Source organism: Tamandua tetradactyla, chromosome 2 (genome assembly GCF_023851605.1).
Source record: "Tamandua tetradactyla isolate mTamTet1 chromosome 2, mTamTet1.pri, whole genome shotgun sequence".
Lineage (NCBI taxonomy): Eukaryota > Metazoa > Chordata > Mammalia > Pilosa > Myrmecophagidae > Tamandua > Tamandua tetradactyla.
The window spans coordinates 133,560,522-133,588,122 of NC_135328.1; the positions used below are offsets into that span (position 1 = coordinate 133,560,522).

Consider the following 27,601-nt stretch of genomic DNA (forward strand, 5'->3'; position numbering starts at 1 on the left):
GATGTTGGACAAGGGATTATAGCAGGAAGGCAGCTGCCACAGGGGAATGCAAGGGAACTCATGCAACTGCTGCATTAGCTGGGGCAGGTTTGGTTTTGCAGGGGGCCTCCTGTAAATTATGAGTGGGGGAAGCTTCCTGGAATGCTTGCTAAGGTCCAGTTACTTCAAGGGGGAAGGGATTCCACCTAACTCTTAGTTCATATTAGTGAGTTGTGTAATATTTGTCTTGTCATTTATGGCTTATTTCATTCAGTATACTGTCCTCAGGTTACATTCACCTAGTTGCTTGCCTCAGGACTTCATTCCTTCTTGCAGCTGCGCAGTAGTCCATTATATGTACACACCACAGTTCCCCCTTCCATACTTCAGTGGATGTACCATCCACCACTGGAACACTGCCGCCATAAACACCAGTGTGCAAATGTCCATTCCCTTCCCTGCTCTTAGTCCTCCAAGTGTATACCTAACCGCGGGGTTGCAGAAGGGCTGCACCTCTCTACTTCCCTACCAGCAGTGAATAGGTGCATCTCTCTCTTCACATATTCTCCAACACTTGTTTCTGTCTGTTCATTTGTGAAATTTAATTCACACATCATACAGTCCAACCTAAGTAAAACAATTGATGGTTCTCCATATAATCACATAGCCATGGCTTCACCACCACAGTCTGTATGAGGACAGTTTTATTCCACAAAGATTCCCCTACCCACCCTACCCCCCTTGATATTTAGCTTTGGCATATTGCCTTTGTTACATGCAATGGAAACATTGCAGTATTACTGTTAATTATAGACCCTAGTATGCATTGATTACATATTTCCCCGATACTATCCTGTATTTATGAGATCTTGTATTTTCATTTGTTTTTAAAATCAATTTTATTTACATATAATTTACCTGCAATAAATTACATGCACTTCAAGTTCAAGAGTTTTGACAAATGTTTACACTGTATAATTTCCACCCCAGTCAAGATACAGAATTATTTCCATCACCCTAGACAGTCAGTCTCTCCATCTCTTATCCAGGCAACTTTGCTGTCTATCACTATAGATGAACTTTCTCTGTCATAGAACAACTTTTTTTTAATGATTGAAGCCATATCATTTTTTAATGACATAAATGGAATGATATGGTAAGAACTCTTGTGTAAGGCTTCTGTTGCTCAGCAGAAATTTTTAAGATTCACCCATATTGTTGCATGTGTCAGTGGTTCTTTCCTTATTACTGAGTAATATTTCAGTGTATGAATATACCACAATTTCTCTATCCATTCAACTGTTGATGGATATTAGAATGTTTGCAGTTTTGGGCTACTCTGAATAAAGTTGAAGCTAATAATTGTTTATAGAACTTTTTGTGGAAAAATGTTTTCATTTCTCTTGGGTAAATATGTAGCAGTGAAATTGCTGGGTAGTATATATGGTGTTTGTTTTCACTTCAAAAGAAACTTGTTTTTCACTGCTTTTAAGATAATTTCTTTGGCTTTAATATACTGCAGTTTTCCAGTAATGTGAGTATCCATGAATTTTCTTTTATAAGTGCTATTTGAAGTTCATTGTGTTCTGGAATCTTTGAATTGTTGTTTCATAGAATTTGGAAAAACTCTCAACCTTTCTCTTTCTTAGATACTGTTTCTTCCTGTTTTCCTCTCTCTTTTCCTTTTGTAATTCTAATTGAATACACATCTTTTTTTACTCTTGGGTTTTTTTAACTTCTTGTGCATGTTTTTCCTTTGTTTCACTAATGTTGCTTCATGTATTTCATCTGAACTGTCTGCTAGTTCCCTATTCTCTTTTTGGCTCTGTTTAATCTGTCATTAGAAATATCCATTAGGCATTTAATTTTATTGTTGATTTTTGGAAGATTTTAAAAACCTTTTTCACCAATATTTAATTTAGTTTCTTGTCTTTTATTTCTGTGAACGTGTAATAGCCATTTCTTAGTTTTCTGATTTTAGTACCTGAAGTTTTAAGAGATCTTTTCTGTATCATTTCTTTTAGTTCTTTCTTTTTTTTACCTTGTTGAATTTTGTGTTGCTTTTTACTGTGAGCTGCTCTTTTTTTCCCCTAATTTTGCATCTGGGTATTATGTGGAAATTCATGAGATTCTTCTTTTTCCCCCTGTTGTTACTTTTGACAAGCACCATTATAGATTAAATTTAGATCAACCAGATAGAGTGAATTCAGGCTGCAAGGTCATCAGATCATACGAAGTGATGGCAGGCTTTTTGCACCAATTCTTGATTAGTCATGCTTTTTTACCCTCTCAGTGCTGAGGTTTGAGACAGTTAGCTTTCCTTGATATTATGTTTTGTTATGGGAATATTTGTATGTTGTATGTTGAAGGTTAAGTTTTGGGACCTCATTTTATGGAGGTATCTTCTTTTAGATCCCCTACTTCGTGCAACTTTTGAGTTTTGTCTCCTGTTCTTCATACTCTCTGAGATGATAAAATCTAACCCCAAGGGCAGCTTATTCATTTAGTTAATGTTTTCAAAATGAAATTCAACTTCAGATTTTCATTCAGTATTTTGGCCTTCATCCTCCTTTCTAATCCACTTATAGATGTACTTAAGAAATTTTAATATCTTGTCTAGCAATTATAAATGTTTCCATGGGGTGGATAGCTACTCTGCCATGTTTGCTGCAACAACTAATTTTTATACACACTTCTTATTCTTCAACCCTTTCATTAGAGAGCCACCTTTTCCTTTCTTTGCACCTCTACTGTCTTCTTTGGTTAGAGTTCAGGGATTGGTCATGGATCATCTTTGAATCCTGATTTTTGCACAGTAGGTATTTGAGAAATGAATCACATCCTTAATTTTGACTACATAGTGTGTGTAAAGAAGTTAACCAAAATTAAAAGATGAATTGCACTTCAAAAAGTATTTGCAAAAATGAGTTTGGTGGAGGACTAGTTTTTGTATATGTGTATATTTAGATATTTCAATGCAAGAATTTATACAGCCAAACACGGAAGACTCTGTGTTCCAAGAACAAATAAGTTACCTATGAAGAATTGCTGGTGCTCAACAGATGTATGGAAAAATTTTTTTCTAATAGTGACAGATTTTCAAACAAATAAAACTTAAGATAATTTTTCTCATCCAACACTTTAGAAGAATTTTTTTTAAAAAACGATCTTACTTAATACTGGCAAGGAAAATATAGTTACTAGGTAATATACATTAATTCAAGATTTTTTGGAGAATGTTTGGACAGTTTTTATTAAGTCTTAGGACTGATTACTAAGATCAGTGCTTAGTAAATCATCCTAAACAAAGAAAAACTTTATGCGAAAAGATCTTTGTTCACTGTAGAGTCCTTTGCAATAGCAAACTTTTGGAAATGGCATAAATACATACCCTACCTGTTTGTTTATATTCTTCCTTTTCTATGAAGGATTTAAGGTAGAAATTCCCAACAATAGAAGAGTGGTTAAATTGGTTGTGGTATACTGTCTTTTCAGAATCTTATATAAAGAAATATTTGTAAAAGTATAAAAAGTGAAAAGGCTACTTGACCTGTCAGCAGCATTCTTTCTTTACATGTATTCCAGGACACTTTTCCTGGTTTTCTTGTTAGGAAAAAGAAAACTACTCTTCCTCCATCTCCTTTTCTGTTTCCACTTTATCTCCCCTACCTCTTAACAAAGGCTTAGTGTTTTGTTTCCTTCTCTATTTTCTTTCCTTCAATGATTTCCAGACTCATGACTTGGAATAATATCTGCAATGTTCATAATTCCCAAATTTTTGTCTTGTGCATAGACTTTTGAGTTTAGATTCATGTATTTAGCTGTTTACATTACATCTCTGCTTATCTGTGGATAGCTCAAATTTAAAATGTCCAGAGCCGAACTCTTGTTGTTTTTCCAGTTGCCGAGTCAAATATCTTAGCATTTCTGTGATTTCCTTTTGTGTCTTTTACCCTATTTCTCATCTATCAGGATATCATGTTGATTTTGCCCCACAATATTCAGAAGCCAATCACTTCTCATTTCCCTAGCTTACTTAAATAACATTTTAACTGGTCTCCTTCATTCTACTCTTTCCTCCTCAGTGTATTCTCAGAAGAACACTGAAACAATGGTTCCTAACTAACTGGGGGCAGAGTTGCCACCCCAGGAGACATTTGGCAGCGTCTGGAGACATTTTTGGTTATCATGTATGAGAATGGGTTACTACTGGCATCTAATGAGTAGAGGCCGGGGATGCTGCTAGATGGTCTGTAGTGCTTTCCTCTCCACTCCCACTTCCCCCAAAAAACAAACAAAAAACAAAGAATTCTTTGGCCCCAAATGTCTGCTGTTGAGATTGAGAAACCTTGTGCTAGAGTCTTCTTTTTAACACATAAATCGTTTCATGCACTCCTCTTGAAAACCCTTCAGTGGCTTCTGTTCTTATTCAAAGTTAAAACAAAAATCCTTACACAATAATCTGGAAGGCCCCACAGGATCTGATTCTCTTTTCCCTCTTGGAATTCATCTTGCTCATTCTGTTTGAGCTGTCCTAATCTCCTTGCTGTTCCCTTAAGACACTGGGTATTCTCTTATTCTGAGGCCTTTGTTCTGACAGTCCCTCTGCCTGGAATGCTCTGTGTCCTTCACCTTTTCAAAGTCTTTGCTTATATTTCATCTTCTCAGTGAAGCCTCCCTGATCAATGATATTTAAAGTTACAACACAACTCTCTTCTCCTGGTACCCAATCTGTTTTACCACTTGTTCCCTTTTTTGCTTTAGCACTTTCATTTCTAACATTCTATAAAATAAACCTATGTTTATTATTTGTTGAAGTAATAGTCCTTACCTGTATGCCCCTATAAAAATGTAAGCTGAACAATGGAAAAATATTTTTGTTTTTGTTTTTTAATTGATGTGTCTCAACAATGCATGGCAGAAAACAGACATTCCATAAATATTTATTGAATTAATAAATAAAATTCAGTGGTCTAATTTCCCCCAATGGGATTTTGGATCATTTTCATATTTTCCTACTTCTCATATTTTCCCTTATTTCTGTGATATTTAGGTGTTATTTTTACCATGGAAAAATTGTGTTACAAATTTTGTGGTGGTTTAAAAGCTTTGTCTTTTATTAGTGAAATTAAAACATATCTTCTTGTATCCATCTTTAAAATCTAGGTTTTTATAACAGCATATACAATGAATATGATCTTAGTTTTGTTAGTTTATTTTAATATTTACAGGTAAAAGATTATATTTATTTTCTTTTTTCAAAGGACTATGATCTGATCTCCGAAGAACCAAAGCCTTTTTTTGTATTTGAGGGAAAAATACATGGTCCTGTTCTTGTTCCTCCAGCAGGAGAAGAACCATCTGGAAATTCAGGTAATTTAAGAAAAGGAGTTGTAGTGAAGGAGAATGTATCTCTTAAAGAAGATAAAGATGATAAGAAATCTACCTTAATGGCTCTAGCAAAAGAAGATATTAAAGAAAATGACAAAAATTACAACAGCAACTAAGTGATCAGAATAGAAGTATTTCCTCAGTCCACAGCTTACACAATGATACTGTGAAGGCCTTGGACTGAGTTACACTGCAGACTGTTCCTTCTCCAGCATCCCTGGGTTTTCCTGCAGGAATGAGGAAGGACTACAGTCTCCCTCTCACTGTCCTTATGTGCACTAAAGCGTGTCCACATGTGGCTGCTTGTGGAAATGTTCTGTTTGAGGGAAGAACAGTTCAACTAGGGAAGCTTTGCTGTACTGGGGTTGAAACTGAAGATGATGAAGACACAGAGTCTAATTCATCCGTGGAGCAAGCATCCGTTGAAATGCCTGATGGACCAACACTCCATGACTCAGATCTGTATGTTGAGATTGTGAGAAATACAAAGTCTGTCCCAGAATATTTAGAGGTGGCTTATCCTGATTATTTTGGTCACATTCTGCCTCCATTCAAAGAGCCTATTTTAGAAAGGCCTTATGGTGTACAAAGGTGAGTTGCAGATTTCTTCCCCCTTTTGACTAAAGGACCATTGTCAAAATATGAAGTATAGTTAATAATAGTTATTTGGGGTATGTCGAAAGAAAATTACCCTGAGTTAAAGTTATTATAGTTGTTTTTTATTTGTCTGTTTGTTTGTTTTTGCATGGGCAGGCACCAGGAAGTGAACCTGGGTCTCTGGCATGGCAGGCGAGAACTCTGCCTGCTGAGCCACCATGATCCACCCTATTGTAATTTTTTATCCTGCCTTTGAAATTTTGCATTTTGAAAACTGTCCTTGTGACTTTGTTCATTTTCCAATTTTATTAATTTATTCAAATATAGGCAGCATAATAAATCTGACCTTGGAGAACTTAAAAAATTTTTTTACTTTGACTTTCAAAATATAAAAATAGATTATTGAATGACTTTTGAATAAATATTTACCTTTGCAATAGTTATTATTTTAGTAATTTGATTATTGTATGAGTTTGTTTTAGATATGTGATTTTAAAATAGGATATAAATATAGCATATGGACGGTACTCTTTTGTGAAGTTTGGAATTTTAAATTAGAAATATACAATGTAAAAGAATTTGGGATTCTTAAAAGCAGTAACTAAGTTATTAAATATTGCCAGGTAGTATTAGATATTACAAATAATATTAAATAGTTCTAGTTAGTGAATATTTATTTGACATTTAATACCATTTTGATGATGCTGAACTGTTTCTGATTATTATAGTTAAGGTTGTGTGGTGATGGCTTATCAATATGTTAAAAACAAACATTTGCATACTTTTGGTTATGAGTATAGTATGAAATGATAAAGGAAGATATCGTTGTGGGTATTTGATTCTCTTTAGGACTTTTAACTCCTCCAAGGCAACAACTGTATCTCATTTTTTTAGTCTTTAGTACGTAGTATAATTCAACATTTTTACTTGGCAATTTAGTATATGTTTGATGCAGCCAGTGGCTCCTTGATCTGCATAACACAGCATCTGTGCAGGGGATTTACTTTACTGGGAAAGATGTGTGGGAATGGGGGGCTATGACATGTTGCTGTTCCATCCAGAGGCAGCTCACTACATGGATTGCAGCAATAGCCTTCAAAAGACACAAGGCAAGTCTAATGCAAAGGAAATACTTTGCAAGGAAAGGTCACCATCTTTCAGGACGCAGTAGAAACTTGCATGGTTCATCCCCAGTAGGAAGAATACATGGGTCTGAGAACCAGGAGGTGGGATCAGGAGTGGCCGTCTTTTCCATCACTGCCGTTGTCCCACTGGGGGACTTTGTGCTTCTTATTCCTACACCTCTGGGCTCTCCAGAGTTAGACATCTACGTCCCATGGAGGGCTCAGCAAGGGTGAAATTTAATAACAAATTGTGATTGTCGCCTTGGTATTTTATACTCCTTGAGTCTAGGGATCAGCACATGAGTAGCAGCATTACTATCTTAGCATATGTAATTGACCCACATCACCTAGAGGAGGTAGGGGTCTCTTTTACACAATTTGGAAAATAGGAATATCATAGAACTCAGTTGTTCCCCTTATTTCCTCTTGGTGCTCCCTTGCCCAATTTTAACTGAAAATGGACACATTTCAGGCACTCTGGGCTGAGAATGGTATGATTATCAGGGGCCAAAACCACTCAGGATTGAAGATGTGGATCACTTAAACACGCTGGCTGCCAAGACCTGCAGAGTGAGAGCTGAGGGTAGGTGGGATGTAGACAAATACCATGGGACAGAGATGATGAGTTGCAGCTGAGTCCAGTTGCAGTTACAGGGATACATTTTGCCCTGTTAATGCTCCTCTTTTCACTTTTCACCTTATGAGAGGCTCACAGGAACTGTAAAAGAATCACTCTCTGAACGTAGGTGGAGAAGTGGGTCTGTGAAATGCAAGGGCTGTGGCAGCCATGGGAGTGAGCTGCTCATCTCGCTTCACATGAAGCCCCCTGGAAGATTTGTAGTTGACATGACACCTTTGGGATTGATCACAGCATTTATACTGAAGCTATGCCCCTTCTGGCTGCTCCCAGATAATGACTGAGCATGGCTGGGGAACTAGAGCAGAGCCATTCCTGACCAGTGAAAGGATCTGCTAAGAAGTCTTCTTTGCTTTGGGGTTCCCTGGTGGCCTGAGACTTTTGCAGTGCTGTACTACAGTTTGAGCTCTTCCTTCTCAGTACTTGGTTATTCCTCAGGTGTCAAATGTGCTTCTTTAATGAAAGTTCTCCTCAGTATACTCCCCTTTCTTCTTCACACCTGTTCTCCCACCATAAATCTCTTACCTGTCTTTGATTATGACTTTGCACCCACTTTTTGTTGGCTGTGAACTGACACACCTGGGCTGAGTCAGAATCAGTCTGCAACTTGGATTTTTCTCCTCTTCAGCATCACCTCTTAGGCACTCTGTCTCTCCAAAATCTAGATGTCGTCTTGACTGTAGGAGATACTTCCTAAACTTGTAAGTGTTCCTTCAATCCCTTAAAGTTAGTTACCTTATTAAAGTACCTCAATCTAAACAATTTTTCTCTTCTTCTTAACCTATGATATCTGAGGTAAGATTGGAAGGAAGAAGAATTGTGGAACTGAGGTGTAACTATTATGTAAACCTCTGATTCCCAGCCTTAATTTTAATCACTGATGACCCTTATTCCTCCTCAGTGACTTCGTATTAGGAAAGCTTTCATTAATCAAGACTCTTATTAGTATTTTACTCATTCATATTAATTAAAGATACACATTCTGGCCAGTTAGAGCCTCTGACCAACATCTGGTAATCATGGATAATCCTGTTCTGTTAATACCTTTGTAAACATCCATAAATAAACTTAATTTTTTTAAGTGTAGCCTATTGCTGGCAAATGTATCATGGCCAGATGTGAATAACTGTGGTGCCTCTGGGTCTTTAGATATCTGAGTCACCATCCTCAGTTCTGGTAACCTCTGTTCTCTTTGAGCAGCGAGTTTTGATGTTGGGCATTGCTCCTTGTTGGCTTGGTCTTTCAGAGAATATTCTTCCATCTATGTTCCCAAGCTCTACTTGCTTTCTCCCCAGAACTAGGCTACCATGGTGGTGGGGGAATATATACAGAATGGAAATTATTATGGTTCTTCTGTTACCCTCCCCTCTCAGTATTTATGATGGGTTCTCTTACCTTGTCCCTGAAACATTGACCTTGGAATTGCTTTAAAGATATAATCTACAGATTAGTGTACAACCTGTTCGATATATTAGGCCATTTGTAAGACTTTTCTTTTCCTGAAGTATTTGATCTGTTTTACCACCTGTGTACACAGTGCAATGTACCACCAACTTTATCTTCTATTTAAACCAGAGTTTTAAGATATCTATATATTTTGATGCTGTGAGGAAAGAGCATAATGAAGGATCAAAAGGTAAATGAAAGTTAGTATATGTGTATTAAGAATAGGTGTTAAGATGCAAGTTAAAGTGCAAGGGATACAGTACACAAAGGAACTAAAACACAGAAAACCCAGTAATTTAAAACTCTGGTAGCTATGTTTAGTCCTGGAAAACTTGAAATGAGATAAAACAGACTAGGTTCCAAAGCATCCTTGAGGGTGAGGTGTCTCATAGCTCTTCTGAAGTTTCAAAAGATTTCTTTTGCTAGAGAGAGATTTCTCCACTAATTTTCAGTGCCTTGGTGAAGAGGTTCTTTGGTCTTCTGATTTGTTGAAGCAGACATGGCATGAATTGTGAAGCAATTTAAAACCTTTGTCTTATATTTCATAATTATATTTCATGTAATTATTATACTTTATATTTCATAATTATATATATTTTGTATGATGGTAGCTATTAACCTGTTTAATTGATTTGTCCTAGAAAACTGTATATGCTATATTGCAAAGAATAAGTTTTATCATATTTATCATAATCTCCATGTCTATATCATATTTGTTATAATTTCCATGGATGTTAGAAATCAGATCTGAGGTAGGAGTATACCATATATCAATGAAAGAGTATGATCAGGTTTACATTACATAGATTTATAACATTTTCCCTAATATTGTTAATTACTTAAAATATTATTGCAAAAATATATGCTTAATGTGTTTATGAACTGTATAGTATATGAGTACTTTGATATTTAAGGATATAACTTTTCCCCTTTATTTTATATATACTCTGCAAGTATTTGTCAAGTCCTTAGGTGAAAATGTGGTCATCAATGCATTCTCAATGCTCAGAGGGACCAATTTTCAAAGCTTCCTTTTTCTCTTTTCACTTCTTGCCCACCATTTTTGTATAAAGGAGAGGAAACTCTTCAGAATTATTTGTTCCTTCAGATAACATTAATTTGAAACCAGAAGAACAAATGCATGTAGCAGTAATTCTTGGGCAATTGGATTTGATTTTATGAGAGTGCTGAGGCAGTATAGTGTGGTGAAACATCTTGGGAGGGCTGGAAGTGCTTTGAAAAGCAAGTGGAAACACTCAGATTCTGCGTTGACTCTTCTGCAAACTCTCCATGTATGTCTGAGGAAGTATCTTTCTCTAGATACCAGTTTTCTCAACTAAAAGCAGAGAACTGGATTAGACCAGTGTCTTTCAAAAAGTGGGTTGATACTTATTAGTAACCAGCATTCAAGGAGAGTATAGATGCTTTGTATGATTTCAGTTTTTATAAATTTATGAAGACTGGTTTTTGGTCTACCATGTAGTCTGTCCTGCAGAATGTTCCATGTGTGCATGAGAAGAATGTGTATTCTGCTTTTGTTGGGTGGAGTGTTCTGTATCTGTCAGTTAGGGCTAATTGTGTGTTATGCAAGCCCTCTTTATTTATTGATCTTCTCTCTTGTTATTTCACCTGTTATTGAAATGGGATGTTGTTATTTTAGAACTATCTATTTTTCCTTTCAGTTCTGTCAACTTTTCGTTATTATACTTTGGGGCATTTTTGTTAGGTGAATACATGTTTATAATTAGTTTATCTTTTTGCTAGATTTAACTATTTCAGTGTATAATGTCCTCCTTTGTCTCTTATAGCTTGTTTTTGCTCAAAGAATATTTTGTCTGACAATAAGAGAGGCATTCCAACTCTCTTTGGTTACTATTGACATGAAATATCTTTTCTATCCTTTTACTTTAAATGACTTTGTATGTTTGTACCTAAGTGAGTCTGTTATAGACAGCATATAGATGGTTACTATTTTTTAATCCAATCTGCTGATCTTCCTTTTTAATAGAGTTTCATCCATTTTTATTTAAAGTAATTACTGATGAGGAACAATTCACTTCTGCCTTACAACTATTTGTTTTCTGTGTGTCTTATAGGTTTTTTTGTTTCTGAATTCCTCCATTACTGCCTCACAAAAAAATTTAGTTGATTTTTTTGTAGTGGGAGTTTTGATTCTCCTGACTTTTTCTCTACTTTTTAGTTATTTTATTACTAGTTAGTGTTTATGTTCAGCTCATGAGCTAAGAATGATTTTTCATTTTAAATGGTAGAAAAATAAAAATGTTTTTTGCCACATGAAAATAATATGAAATTCTTATTTCCTTGTCCATAAATGAAGTTTCATTGGAATATAGCTGCACACATTTATTTACATATTATCTCTGGTGGTGCAGATATCTTTATAGTTATTTTGAATTTCTGTTTATAGAATTGTAAAATTTATATTGCTAAGTTTCAAAAAGTAAAGTACTTTACAAAAATATATTAATCAAAATAAAATAGAGTAATAATAAGAAAAAGGAAATAACAGTCATTCATAACCACAAAAATTGTTTAATTTCACTCACAATAAGAGTAATGCAAATTAAAATTTTACTGAGTTGTTTCCCACTTTCCAGATTGGCAGAAATCCAGAAGTATAAGATCATATTCTGTTGATAAAGCATATATATCAATTATGTTCAGAGCTTTTTATTGTAACATTGTTTTGAGAAGGGAAATAGCTCAAATATCCACCAAGCAGGCTAGTTAAATAAAGAATAGTATGTTCCTTCTATGGTGTGCTCTGCAATGGTTAAAACAAAAAAAAGCTTTATATGCACTAATGGAAAAAGTTATGTTATACTGTTGAAGGAAACAAGCAAGGTACAGAACAGTTTTAATGATATTCTAGATTTTATTTCAGGTAGAGGGAAAAACAGTCTGAATTCGTATTTGCATTAAAAACTGGAGGGAAAATAATGAAGGTAGCTACCTGATTGGGTGACTGGGGGATATGAGATTGTGCTGAAAGTGAGACTTTTCTTTTTATACTTTTATATATAGTATTTTATTTTTTCTATGTCAATATATTAGCCACTCAAAAATTTAAGTAGGTGAAGGAATTGTGGTAAAAGAAAAATAAGGAAAGCCAAATTCTGGATTTCTTTATATTAAGTTAGGGTGACTCAGGAGTAATACAATTACTTCTGAAATTGAGATAATAGTAGAAGTATTAGTAAGAGCAATAGGAGCAGATACTTATTGCTTAAGTACTAAGTAATAAGCACTTTTATGCAGTGTGGATATGCATGTTAAGTGTGTAATTTAAGGCTCATAGCACTCTATGAGGGAGTTGCCATGATTTCTCTTTTTACAGAAAAGTATGATGAAGTTTAGGTTTGTTGAGTAATTTATCCAAAGTTACACTTCTAGTAAATGGCAGAGCCAAGATTCAAATCCTGGCCCAGCTCATGAGTTTGTCCTGTTAATCATATATATATGTGTGTATGTAGTGATCTTATATGTGGTTGTGCCTTACTCTTTACAAAGAAGAAATATTTTCCATAGTTCTTCAGAGAATAATATTATATAATGAACATTTCCCATAATATCCTTACTGTAAAATAGCAGTAAGGTTCATTAAATTGTTTCTTACAATGTTTCTCTGTATTGGTTGGAAACCTAACAAAGTTTAATTTTGCTTGTGGCCACATCTGATGTAATCTTCTGAATATTTTCTGGATGAATAGACTGTACATTTTTTTACTGCCTTGCATAAATTTATTCTTCTGAAGCAAGCCTTTAATAAATAATGAATGTTAGTAAGTTTGAGGTTATAGTCCCTAAAAATACCTGGAAAATATTTATTATTTTGTTGAGAGTGGAGAGCCATATATTGTAATAGGTAGCTGAGCAAAAGGAAGGACAGGTTGACGTCCTCTTATAAAAGTTTAACTGTTTAACATGAATATATGTCTGAATAAAAGGTCTTTTTCCTTTCTATTAAAGAGAGCTGAGGGCAGGGCAAAGGTTTTCCTCAAGTGTTACTTTTGGGCCAATTTTTGTATAAATGGGCACTAAGCTCTTCTGTTCACCCAAATACAGTGTCTGAAGTTGAAAACCAGTGGTCTATAGGCCATACTCAGATTGCAGGTGATTTTGATTTCACGTGCACAGTGTTTTGTTTTTTAGTTGATTGCTAACATTGAAAATTTGGGAGATTCTACATAGAAGTGCAAGCTTCTAAGTATTCATGAATAATTAGTGTGACAACATTTAATCTTTTTTTCCTGCATGGCAACATTCGGTTTGGCTTTAGATAGAATCTGAGCTCCCTGTTTCTCACAGTCCCACCCAGTCACTCTGTTATATCAGCTGCTAGCCCCTTTAAGGTTTTGTGCTTCTTTATTTGCCTTACAGAACATTACTGTAGAACTGAGTGGTTGTAATCAGCCTTTTAATACCATTTTCCTTTTAAAAAATACAAAATAAACTTTTATAAACATCAATTTTACACATTTGTGGTAAGCATCAACCTATTCTGATAAACAGATGTATTTAGTTATTTACCCAAACTTGAACACTTCATTTTTTGTGTGTGATATGTTTGAGTATATAAATGCCATCTGTTTTACTGTTGAAGGTCTTGGTAATGTAAATTCTGAATTGGTTTATTTCTTGGTATAAATGATAGTTTTTTTAAAACAGTTTGTTTCTTTAGGAAAAAATCTGGTGTTTTAAAGTTAGGACACTGAACTAAATCAAGAATTTACAGCATGATTCTTTGTTACTAGGCTTTTTTTCTTTATTGATTGCTTTGCCAGTAATGAGTTGTTATTGCAGAATAAGAATTAGAACTAAATTATGCTTAACTCTATAACTTGTTTAGAATTGGACTTTCCTAAATTTTAGTATTGTTTTCATTTTCTAAACTATCATGTCTTTTAATATTTTCCTGATAATTTTTAACTCTTCAATTAGATTAGATCTGAATTATTTTGAATTTCACAATATACTGTGGTGTTGTTAGTTATATTTTTAAATTGAGAATTAATACTCTTTTTTTAAAGCAATTTACTGAGATATGTTCACATATCATACAAACCATCCAAAGTATGCAGTCAAGGGCTCACGATATCATTACATGGTTGTGCATTCATCACTATGATTAATTTTAGAACATTTTTATCACTCCAAGAAAAAGAAATAAAGAGAAAAAAATAAACCCAAAACAACTTATACCTCTTATCCCAATCCCTTATTAATTTTTAGCAGATTTATCCATACACCATACAATCCATCCTAAATGTACAATCAGTGGCTCTTGTTATAATCACGTAATTATGCATTCACCATACAATTAATATGATAACATTTTCATTTCTTCTGAAGAAAAAAAAATCCTACGTCCCTTATATTACCCCTATTATTGACATTTACCTTTGGTATCATGCCTTGTTAAAATTAGTGCAAAAATATTACAATGTTACTGTCAACTATAGACCTTAATTTGCATTACTTATATTTTTACCCACATATACAGTGTATTATTTATACCTGTAATAGTGATGCACATTGGTTCTGGTTTTCTAATATTATACAATTAACCATCATCATTGTCCATTCTAGGTTTCAATAAGTTATACAGTCCCAGTTTTTACCCTCTAGCTTTCCTTCTGGTGACATACACAACTCCAGCCTTTCTCTTTCAATCATAGTCATACACAGCTTTGTTAATATCACACTTACAGTTAATACTCTTTTAATCAGAAAGAAGTATCATTTTGTAGGAGACTAGTTTCAGATCTGCCTGAAGTTAAGGGGACTTCCAGTATGTAAAGTTTTCTTGAGATTTTATTCTGACCATTTAGGCAAACTTTCTCACTCTGTTCTCTCAAGAAATCTGCATTACTGATATTTAGCTGAAATAAACAGACTTGAAATTTAAATAAGTTCATATGATCAGCTTTCTCTTTAAGCATAAGTTGTTCTGTGGGAAGTAGCAATGTATTAACACTATAGTAGCCTTTCCATCAGTACTGCGTCTTTTGTGGCCAGTGTTCTCTGGAGTTCCAGGCGTCTGGCTTTATGATCCATATCTGTTCTGTTTTGGCTACAGTTTGGTTCTGCATGCATGTTGATTATCTGTCTTGGTTTAAATATTGATGGGGAAGGCAGAGGGTTCTGTAGGTGGCTTGGGCTTCCAGGATGGTGGCAGAGATTTCAGAAATTTCCCAATTGGCTTCCATTGTGTTGGACTTGGAGTGGCGGTGGTGGGGTTGGACCTGGGAATCCTGGGAGTCCAGAGTCTCGTCCTTTGTTCCTTGTCACAGGTGTTTCCTTCCACCCCACATTTTCTCTCCTTCCACAGAAGAGAAGGGGTTTTCTATAGAACATCCAACCCGGTTTTGTTAATTGCATTTTAGCTAAAGTCTTGCTAGGGTTTGACTTATGGCTGTATTTTACATGGTTATTTTCTGGAACTCAGATTGTGATAAACATTGATTTTTTTTTGTTACTTGGTATGTATTGATAATGTTTTTGAACTCAGAATATATAGTTAGAAGAATGATTGTTTTTATTTTTAAAATGTTTATCATTTACATCTTTTTCATCCAAAATTTATTTTGGAGAAAGCTCTTTGTTGGTATTTATAATAGTGAATTTTGGTGTAACTTCTCTTATGATTTCAGGACAAAAATTGCCCAAGATATTGAGAGGCTAATACATCAAAGTGATATCATAGATCGAGTAGTTTATGATTTAGATAACCCAAAATAAGTCTGATTTTTCCCCCTTACTTTTATTGTTTGTGGGTGTGTTTTTTCCTGTAAATTTTCAGGCATTGTATTTAAAAGGCAAGAATTATGCTTAACTTTTACTTAGTTTATCTTCACTATGTTTTCATCTTTTGGCAGATACATAATCGTAATGTAATGGCCTATAAATTGAATATATCACAAATTTTTATTTGTACTTACTTAGGCTTTTCTTGGGTTTCAGGCAAAGGTCACAAAGTGATCCTGTTTTTTTTTTAAAAAATTGAAATTAACAACAACAACAACAAAAAGAAACTAGCTGTACTTAAGAGAATAGAGATTTCTATGTGAAATCCTGGCTTTCCAACACTTTTCGACCTTCATTGCTTTGGGACAACAAATACCATCCTGTTAGAAGGAGCACATGCTTGCTATGTCCCCATAGTTCTCACTACTCCCTCTCAATGCTTACTGCTCACATGCTATGCAGTAGGAATTTAAGTTACCTGCCTGACCTTCTAAGGGATTTGCTTGTGATTCCTGATGGAAAGTGTTTAGTATCATTTACAATCTAGAATTATCACCAGTATCATCACATTCTAGGATTAAAGTAATAAGTAAATAAACAAAAAAATCACAAATATTGAATGTGACCATTATTCAGAGTTATTAACCCTCAGTAGATTCCTTCCTTCCCCAGCATTCTAATATTTAAAGAAATTTAATATTTTATTTGGAAGAAATAAAAGGCTTTTTAAAAGGCAGGTTCTTCAGATAGACATATGTATCTTTTTCAAATTAAACTGCATCCATTATCCCATTTTTCACAAACACATAAACACCCTTGCACGAGTTAATATAATTACCAGTTGTAGTGCAGATAGCAACAAAGTCTGTTTGTAAATAACCAGACTGCTCCTTCAGCATATTTAGACTGAAGAAGTGGTGCAGTATACGTGGGAGTCTGCTCTGGTATTACTCGCTGCTTTTTGGGTTCCTCTTCTTTGGCTCCATATGCACTTATAGATGCATATATCAAACCTACAGTCGTTGTTGTCAGCTCTCCCATCCTAATGGTCACCACCTCTGTGACCATCTCCCAAAAGTCTTAAAAGAAAAGAAGTATCTATCTTATTTATAAATCTCTTAGTTATTTCAAGAGTTTAGGATTCTCTATCAGATGAGGCAGAGGTTGTAAAATAGAAATTCAACTCTGAGTGTGGCATATCGGTGTCATTTGTAACAAAAAATACTGAACAAAATCAGTTAGCATCTTGGAGTCTTAGTTTTCTCTCTTTTAGAATGAAAGCTGCGGAAAAGCAAGCATAGTTGTGATTAATCAGAAAACTAAAAAGACAAATCATTAGAACAGTGTCTGGTACCTAGTAGGTGCTCAGTAAAGACTTATTTACTAAAGTAATGCATGTGTAAAATGAGGATAATGCCTGCACTATTAGGGTACTAGTTAAATAAGATAATAGATAATGAAGATCTATAAGTTTGAAATAATATTTTCAACACAGCTGCATAGGTTTTTGAAATTACTGCTGTTCACATGGATCATTTGCATTTTTAAATGTCTAGTCTTTTTTAATATATTAGAAATGACATTTATCTAATGAGGTAAAAGATCTTATTTGTGATTAACGTTCACTGTAAACCGACAACCCTCTACTTATAATCTTATGTATTTTTGGTCTCTAAATGTTAGCCAGAGTTTGTATGTTATTTGTGTTGGTTAAGTTCTGTGGATTAAAAAAAATGATGAGAGTATTTGGCAATAATAGTATAATTTTAAGCTGTAGTGTAGTTTTATTGATTGATTTTTTGTTCTTATTTAAATACAGTGTATTTTATTTAAAAATTTATGTGCTTACACCATTCTAGAAGAAAGAAATATTTTGAAGTTCAACTCCAAATTTGAATCTGGAAATCTGTGCAAAGTAATTCAAATTAGAAAGTAAGTAATTTAAAAGTTTCTCATTTTGGGCGGGCCACTGTGGCTCAGCAGGCAAGAATGCTTGCCTGCCATGCCCGAGGACCCAGGTTCGTTTCCTGGTGCCTGCCCATGTAAAAAATTAAAAAAAAAAGTTTCTTATTTTGTATGTATACAGACATTTTTCTAATTTTCATTAGATTTCTCTGTTCTTTATTTTCAGAAATGAATATGATCTTATTCTGAACTCAGATATAAATAGCAATCATTATCATTCATGGTTTTACTTTGAAGTCAGTGGAATGTGGCCAGGTGTTGCTTCAGGTTTAACATCATTAACTGTGAAAAGTTCAGTAGCCAATTTAATTATGGTAAGATAATCCTCCCCAATTGAGACGGTATGCATGTATCCTAACTATAGGACAGAAACTAAAAAAGAATATATTGGCAATATATTAAAAATTTTTGAAATGTTCTTCTTTTCTCTAGTTCTCAAAATGTGTACTTTTGTCATGCAAAATTTGAAATGTCCTAAGCTTGGATTTATTGGTGAAAAGAGCAATGAACTGTTGTGTAGGCAAGTCCTTTGAAAATTTAATGGGTTTGGCTGATTTTTTCCAGAATGCATATAATTAAAGATTTTTTATGAATGCTGCTTAAAATTGAGTTTTTAACGTCAGTTATTCCAAAAGAAATGTTTTAACTTTTTATTTTGAAATAATTATAGATTCATAGAAGGTTATAAAGTTATAGAAAGGTCCTATGTTCTCTTTAAGGTTGCTGCAATAATTATATCTTACCTGTAGTACATTATCAAAACCAGGAAACTGACATTGGTATATATTGGTATATATATTAGTATATAGTTCATTTTCATCACATTTATAGATTTTTGTACATACCACAGCAGTCAAGATACAGAATTCTTCCATCACAGTAAAGATATCCCTTATGCTACTCCTTATAGAAGTATGCTACTCCTATAGATGTACGATGCTAGCTGTAGGTTTTCTGTACATTTTTTAATTTAGTTGAAGAACATCTTTCTATTCTTAGTTTGTTGAGAGTTTTTGCATAAATAGGTATTGAATTTTTTATTAATTAAAAAAATTAACTAACAAAACATTTAGAAATCATTCCATTCTACAAATACAATCAGTAATTCTTAATATCATCACATAGTTGCATATTCAGCATTTCTTAGTACATTTGCATCGATTTAGAAAAAGAAATAAAAAGAAAACAGAAAAAGAAATGAAACAATAATAGAGAGAAAAAAAAACTATATGTACCATACCCCTTACCCCTCACCTTCACCTACCACTATTTCAAACTGAATTTATTTTAACATCTGTTCCCCCTATTATTTATTTTTATTCCATATGTTCTACTCTTCTCTTGATATAGTAGCTAAAAGGAGCATCAGACATAAGGTTTTCACATTCACAGAGTCTCATTGTGAAAGCTATATCATTGTTCAATCATCATCAGGAAACATGGCTACTGGAACACAGCACTACATTTTCAGGCAATTCCCTCCAGCCTCTCCACTACATCCTGAACAGCAAGGTGATATCTACTTAATGCATAAGAATAACCTCCAGGATAACCTCTCAACTCTGTTTGGAATCTCTCAGCCATTGACACTTTGCCTCATTTTACTCTTCCCCCTTTTGGTTGAGAAGGTTCTCTCAGTCTCTTGATGTTAATTCTTAGCTCATTCTAGGGTTTTTCTCAGTCCTTTGATGCTGAGTCTCAGCTCATTCCAGGATCTTTGTCCCACATTGCCAGGAAGGTTCACACCCCTGGGAGTCATGTCCCACGCAGAGAGGGGGAGGGTGGTGAGAATGCTCATCAAATTGGCTGGAGACAGAGGCCACATCTGAGCAATAAAAGAGGCTCTCTTGGGGGTGACTCTTAGGCCTAAATTTTAAGTAGACTTGACCTGTCTTTTGTGGGTTTAAGTTTCATGTGAACAAACCCCAAGACTGGGGGGCTCAGCCTATAGCTTTGGCTGTCCACACTGCTTGTGAGAATATCAAGAATTCAACTTGGGGAGGTTGAATTTCTCCCCACTCTCACCATTCCCCAAAGGGGGCTTGCAAGTACTTTTCCAGTCACTGATCAAATCATTCTGGGATTCATCGGGGAATCACTCTGGACAAACCAACAAAAACTCATGTGCTACCTGAGATTCCAAGTACTTATGACATTCAATCAAACTATCTACATTAGTTATATTAGGAAATGCTCTAGTCAAAATATAAATTTTGTAACAAATATTTTTTGCTTTAGTCTCACACATAATGTGACATTTTAAAGTATTAGATATCATCTATTTTCAGCACCCTGCAATAATGACAATCCTTTGTTCTTCCTCATGCAATAACATTTTTAAAATTTGTACATTGTACATTTCACTATTATTATACACTCTAGGCATTCCTAGATTATACCATCTCAATCTTTAACATCTATCTTTCTTTCTGATTACATTTATGTCCCCAGCCCTCCTCCCTCTATCATTCTCACATGCAGCTTCATTCAATGTTTTAACATAATTAGATTACAATTAGGTAGTATTGTGCTGTCCATTTCTGAGTTTTTGTATCCAGTCCTGTTGCACAGTCCATATCCCGTCAGTTCCAGTTACCCACTATCTTACCCTATTTCTATCTCCTGATGGTTTCTGTTACCAACAAAATATTCCAAGTTTATTCACTAATGTCAGTTCATATCAGTGAGACCATACAGTATTTGTCCTTTAGTTTTTGGCTAGTCTCACTCAGCATAATGCTCTTTAGGTCCATCCATGTTATTACATGCTTCATAAGTTTATTCTGTCTTAGAGCTGCATAATATTCCATCGTATGTATATACCACAGTTTGTTTAGCCACTCGTCTGTTGATGAACATTTTGGCTGTTTCCATCTCTTTGCAATTGTAAATAATGCTGCTATAAACATTGGTGTGCAAATGTTCATTTGTGTCTTTGCCTTAAGTCCTCTGAGTAGATACCTAGCAACGGTATTGCTGGGTCATACGGCAATTCTATATTCAGCTTTTTGAGGAACTGCCAAACTGCCTTCCACAGTGGTTGCACCCTTTGACATTCCCACCAACAGTGGATAAGTGTGCCTCTTTCTCCTCTCCAGCACTTGTCATTTTCTGTTTTCTTGATAATGGCCATTCTGGTGGGTGTGAGATGATATCTCATTGTGGTTTTGATTTGCGTTTCTCTAATGGCCAGGGACATTGAGCATCTCTTCATGTGCCTTTTGGCCATTTGTATTTCCTCTGCTGAGAAGTGTCTGTTCAAGTCTTTTTCCCATTTTGTAATTGGGTTGGCTATCTTTTTGTTGTTGAGTTGAACAATCTCTTTATAAATTCTGGATACTAGACCTTTATCTGATATGTTGTTTCCAAATATTGTCTCTCATTGTGTAGGGGTATTGAATTTTGTCAAATGCTTTTTCTGCATGAATCAATCTGATCATGTGATTTTTCTTCTTTAGCCTGTTAATATGGTGTATTCTATTGATTAATTTTCAAATGTGGAACCAGCCTTTCAACCCTGCAATAAAGCTGGCTTGGTCACGGTATCTAATTCTTTTTATGTATTGCTGAATTGTATTCACTAATATTCTGTTAAGAATTATTGCCTTTTTATTTATGTTCATTTTTGCATTTATGTGCACAGATATTAGTTTTTAGTTTTCTTTTTTTGTACTATATCTGTTTTTGACATCGTGGTAATAATGACCTCTTAAAATGAGTTGGGAAATTATCTTTCCTCTTACTTTCTTTAAGGGCTTGTGTAGAATTCTCCAATTAAACCATCTGGGCCTGAAGATTTCTTTTTCAAGAGTTTTTAAAATTAGAAAGTCAAATTCTTTAATAGTTATAGAACTGTTAATATCATCTGTTTCATATTGGGTAAATGATAGTAGTTTTGTGCTTCTGGGTAAATTGGTCCATTTAACTTGTCAAATGTGTGTGGAGTATGTGTGGTATTATCTTTTTGATGTCTGAGGTGTCTGTAGTGATATCTACTGTTTCATTCCTGATATTAGTAATTTGTATGTTTGTTTTTTTATCGCTCTTGCCTACAAGTTTGTGAATTGCATTGACCTTTTCATAGCACCCACTTTTTGTTTCATTGGTTTCTTCTACTGTGTTTCTCATGATGTTAAAAAAAAGTTTGCATTAGACCAGCAAAAACTTAAGTGTAGCTTCATTTGAGTCTTCTGTGTTTGGTACTTTAATAAAAACAAAATTAAGAGTTGTTTTTGTCAGATTGCTTTAAAGTCAAACATTATGACAGCAGAAGATGATATTTTTATATAAGCCCAATATCAGTAATTTAAAATTAAAACATCAAGTTTCAACTATTTAATCTGATATTGGCAAATTTTTCTATAAAACAAAGACTTTTTTTTAAAGCTTATAAAAAAACATTGTGCTGGGGTTGAAGGCAAACATATTTATTATGTATGACAAGTTAACCAAATTTCAGAGATTGTAGTCATTTGTTGTTGTGAAGATTGAAAGCTTTTAACAACTGAACCATGAGATACTGTATCTAGTGTTTCAATTGATACAGTAATAAATGCTCTAAGTTGTTAAAAGCATGAATATGATGATGCTTTTTAAGGGGGAATTTCTGAATACTGAAGTTTTCAAGAGATGACAAAGTTAAAGTTGTTTCCAGTTGTGATTATTTATGTGGAAAATAGAAACTCATCCATGTTGGAATTGCTTCACCCTTGTGGGATAAAAGCTTTAGTCAGATTCATTCTATCAAATTATAGGAAGATTAGGTAGTATAATAGCTGATTTAATTATAATATTTCTCAGAAACATTTGTTTGGTGTCCTTAAACTCTCATATATGTTTAAAAATTACCTAACTGAAGTGAAATTCTTTCAGAGTATTAACAAATCAAATAAAGAATCAGTGTTTTCTCTATTTAATTTGTAAGTATAATGCTAGCATAGTATTTTCATAGAAAAAGAACAATTAAGTAAATGTAATTTTATTTGTACTTTGGGTGCCCCTTCAGAGTAAAATATAAAGACATTTTTATTCCTGATATAATAGTCAATATAATTTTCAAATAGTGTTGTCAGTATATAGCATTTTTATTAACTGTTTATTCACTGTTATATATACTTTAACAGTGTATAGTATTCTTAACACCTTAAACATCATTAAATATTTTAATTTTTAAATTAAAACATACATTTTAGAGCAGTGCTTGTCTATTTAAAAGAAAAAAACTGCATTTCCATAGACAGAGAAAATAATCTCTACCTTCAGTATCACTTGAAATTTTTAAAAGAATCAAATTCTGTACCTAAAACTAAACCAAAGCAATGGAACAAATTCCTGCTTTATTTTTAAATTTCCTGACCACCTCCTCACTTTGTCTTTGAATATTCTTATATGTATATCACACTTCAGAAACTCACTTGGTAGAGAATTTGGACAACTTGATGTTAAGAAGAAAATTAAAGCCATCAATAGTGCATCATCCATGGATAATCACTGTAACATTTATTGCTTCCTAGTAGCCTTTTTTATAATGCAGTGTATTATTTTTACATGTATGTAATTATCTATGTATTTTTTATTCATGCATTTATTTTTTATAAGAAGGCTTATAACTCACATAGTTTAATATTCTGTATTTTAACTAGTTGTATTATAAGCATTCTTTCTGATTATTAAATATTCCTCTGAAGCAAAATTTTAATGGACATCCAATGGAAGAACTGTAACTCATTTATCCAGGTGTTTTTTTGCTGAACATTTAAATTGTTTCTAAGTAATTTGTGTTTTAAATCATGCTGAGATAAACATTGTTCCTAAATATTTGTGTATTTAAAGTAATTTATTTACAAATTTGTAGAAGTGAATTTCTTGATCAGTGAGTAAAATAAAATTTTCTTTTCCTGATTATAAAAAATGGGTCTCTAGCATGGGGGATTTGGTTTAGAGAAGAAACTGTATGAGTAAAAAGAAGAGATTGTGCATAGAAACCACTGCTAACATTTTGTTATCCATTCTTAAACTTATTTATAGTCATATAATTTTAAAATTAAGTTTTACTCTTTTACTTATTTGGCATTGCAGTACAAGAAAATAATTTGTAACACTCCTTTTTTTTATTTGTTGGCATGGGGAGACACCAGGAATCAAACCTGGGTCTCCAGCATGACAGGTGAGAATTACTCTACCTGCTGAGCCACTGTGGCCCACCCAACACTACATTTTTTACTTTAGAATTTATTGTAAAATTTTCCTTTATGCCATTAACAATGTTCCTAATATTACGCAATCTGAGATTTCAGGAATAAGTCCATTTGAAGTAATCTATTAATATACAACTATTTTTTATGATATTTGTTTAAAGGTTTTACACTGATGGTCCTAAGTGAGATAGACAGTTTTCTATTTGGAGTGCTGTCTTTCTCCAGTTTAGGAAGCAGGTAACTTTGAAGACTTGAAGGCTTTCATCCCCCCTCGTTCCCCACTGCCCCACCCCCCCCCACCATGCCTGTGTTTTGAGCAGTTTTAGTAGCATTTATGTTTTATGAAGTCTGGAAAGAATGCACCTCTATAACTGTCTGATTCTGGTGCCCTTTTTGGAGAGGAGAGCAGGGGAAGTTCCTTGAAAAACTTTTTGAAGGTTCACTGTGACTCAGTGTGCCTAGCTTTCTACATCTTGTTGAAACGGTCTTGATATTTACATTAAAAAAATACAAGTGACATTTAGACTTTCATATTCATTAGCAGAGATTATGATACCTGTAATATATGTTCCTTTTTTGATACTTGTTTTTTTTTAATTAAAAATAAAACCTCACTTTTGGTATTATTCATGATGATTTCCTTTTTAAAGATTTGTTGAGTAATTGCTGTTTTTATATTAATTTCTCCCTTTACCTCCCTGCAGGTTGATCCCTCCTCCCCTTCTAACTTCTAGTTCATTTATTTTTGTTTTTTGATTAAAGCATTTAAGTTTTGAATTACCTCTTGATTAAAACTTAATGCTGTGTCCCCCTAAATTTTAATATTGAGATCTACTTGCTATATCTAGATTGTGTCTTTAAGTATATGTAATGTTGGTATCCTTTTTGACCAAAACATTATTTTGCAAAGTGTTTGTTATATTTTTAATTGTTGAATTATTTTAGTTAAAAGTTTTCTCATTGATTTCAGGTATTTTTTCCATTTTTTTCACAGGTGTGATATTTATGCTCATTTAGAATAATATTTTTAGGGCTTAATAGCTTGTCAGTTTTGCTTTAGATACTTGGAAAATATATATTTTCTTAAGGCAACATAATTAATATGCATTTGTTAAATTAGTATATGAATTGGATTATTCAGATTTTTGCATACTTATTTTTTTTGCCTTCTATATATATCTGTTCAAGACTTAAAAAGTAATTTAATGATTCTGTGAGATTATACATGTAGAGCTCTTAGAATATTACCTGGTACATGATGTTCAAACCAACCGTATTTTATAGGGTTCCAGAGAACTTTTAGATAAGTTGTGATTAAGTTTGAGTTGCAGTTCTCACCCAAGTTGAGTAAGAATGGAAGAACTCTGCTTTCTAATTGGATGGGTGTGATTAATTTCAGGTTTGAGAAGAGTTGAATTGCACAGATAGGAGGAAAGGACTGAGTTAAATAAATGTTGAACACAACAACAACAACAACAAAGTAATTTAACTTTGGTTTCTTTTCAGATCATATGAATCTTTTGTCTTTTACTAAAGATTTCCGTGGAGAGAAACAAGTCTGAGTTTTGAACAAATTTTTTGAGGCCTTAAATCAATAAGGCTGTTATGACTGTTGAAAATAAGGTATTAAGGCCTGACTTAAAAGTTTGGGGCTGTGAAAATCAGTTTTTCCATTCAGTAACTCTTTAATAAAGCTAAGGTTTTCACTATGAAAAAAAAAAGTAATTAAACAGTTTTTTAGTTTTGTGTTTCTGACATCATTTAAAAAACTTTTTTCCCATTTGCAGTGTTATTTAGCACACAGTTTGTCACTTTTTCATTTTCCTTTTGTTTGTACCCTTTAAGAATATAAAATAACTACATTTATCCCATGCAGAATCTTTTGCTCTGAATTCTGTTTTTTTCTCTTTGGTATATCAGACTAGCTCTTAAGAGCTGAATTCTGTTTTTATATTAATAATGTGAACCTCTGTTCTTTTAGTTTGAATTTTTCTGGTATGTCATTACCTACTATTTATTGTAAATAGAGGTTGTGTTTGGTTTTTTGATGGGCAGGCACTGGAAATTGAACCCAGGTCTCCAGCATGGCAGGTGAGAACTCTTACTACTGGGCCACTGTGGCCCACCTTACCCTTTTGTCTTTTGATAATGGTTCTTTACCCTACTTAAAATTATTTTCATAGTAGATACATATCTGTTGCTTTGTTTTTGTAATACTTTCTATTTTTGTGCTTCTTTATTGTTTCCTTTATTTGTCATTATTGAAGGGACTTCAGGGAATAGTGTCATACTTTTGTTGTTTTTGCGGAATCCAAAATATAGAAACACACACAATATATTTAAAAATATATAAAACTTAAAGCATACAACATTAAATCAAAGGTGCTTCACTTACTGGCCTCCCCTCCGCTTCACTTTCAAATGGTTTTTAAAACTCATTTTATAATCATTCCGTGGATCAGTTTGAAAACACTGGATAATTGACTAGTATGGATTCTGGAGCCAGACAAGATCTCTGAGCATCTTTTTTGTCATTAAAATGTTTTGATTTAATCACACCCAGCTTAGTTTTTTGAATTAGTGGAAGCGATGTTTCTCATAAAGTTGCTCAGTGAATGGTAGAAAGTGAAGAATGCGAGGAGAATGAAGAATGGTAGAAGAATGAAGAATGTGGTAGCCAGTGATCTGGCTACCTCACTTATCAGTATCCGTACAAAGGAGAAAGATGGTTCCATTTTTACTCATTTAGTCTTTTGGTTGGAATATGCTTTGTGTCTGTCGGTGGTGCAGGAAAGATTATGAAACTTCATCTTGTATTTTTTTTCAGGAAGACCTTGTATCATGAGGCACAGTCTGCATCGGATTTTTTTCAGTCCTACTTCATTTACTTTGAAATTCCTCCCAGATTCTGACAGGAATTTGTCTGTTATGAGTTTTTTTTTTCAATCTAAGTCTATCATTGGTATGTTAAGGTTAATGTAACATAAAACAAACCTTATATTTCTTAATATCAACAGAAGAAAGAAGAGACCAATATTTTAGTAAACTAGAACTCAACATTTTAATGAAATTTTAACTAGTTAATATTGTCATCAAGTTCAATTTGTATTCATTTCAGGGATGATCTTAATATCTAAAGAAAATACATTTGCAGTGGAAACTTCATCTGGAAGAATTTATTTAACTGTCATACACTTTTGAAATCATCAAATAAATATTGAGAGTAGTTTATTGCCTATTTTTTTAAATAGGGCATGCTTCTTTGGGTAGTGTTTTAAGTCTTAGCTTTTAGCGAATGTACCTGGTAGAAGTTTTGTTCATCGACAAACCCAAGGGCATGGGTAGAATGATAATTTCTGTTTTTTTCAAGCTGTGCTTTTCATAGGTATTTTTTAGGTGACTGTTAAATGTTTAGTTTTCTCACAATCAAATGATCTTAAACAGTTTACTATATTTATATTATGTTTTTAATTGCAAAGAGAATGCTACCTTTGGAA

General features: G+C 33.7%; 1 long non-coding RNA gene and 1 other non-coding gene across 9 annotated transcripts in view; both read left to right on the forward strand.

Annotated features, from left to right (window-relative positions):
• LOC143673945 (uncharacterized) overlaps positions 1–27,601 on the forward strand; it is a 129,265-nt gene that overhangs the window by 60,479 nt on the left and 41,185 nt on the right. For 3 of the 8 annotated variants that reach the window (XR_013170764.1, XR_013170770.1, XR_013170769.1), the window contains 3 exons: positions 5,244–5,961; positions 17,802–17,874; positions 18,074–22,701. This is a non-coding gene — a long non-coding RNA (uncharacterized LOC143673945). Of the gene's footprint in view, positions 1–5,243; positions 5,962–17,761; positions 17,875–18,050; positions 22,702–25,610; positions 25,917–27,601 lie in introns of those variants that run through there. The other 5 variants (XR_013170766.1, XR_013170767.1, XR_013170765.1 and 2 more) reach the window with 5 other exon arrangements.
• Positions 25,591–25,706, forward strand: LOC143675129 (U5 spliceosomal RNA). The gene has a single exon (XR_013171373.1). It is a non-coding gene; the product is annotated as a U5 spliceosomal RNA (small nuclear RNA).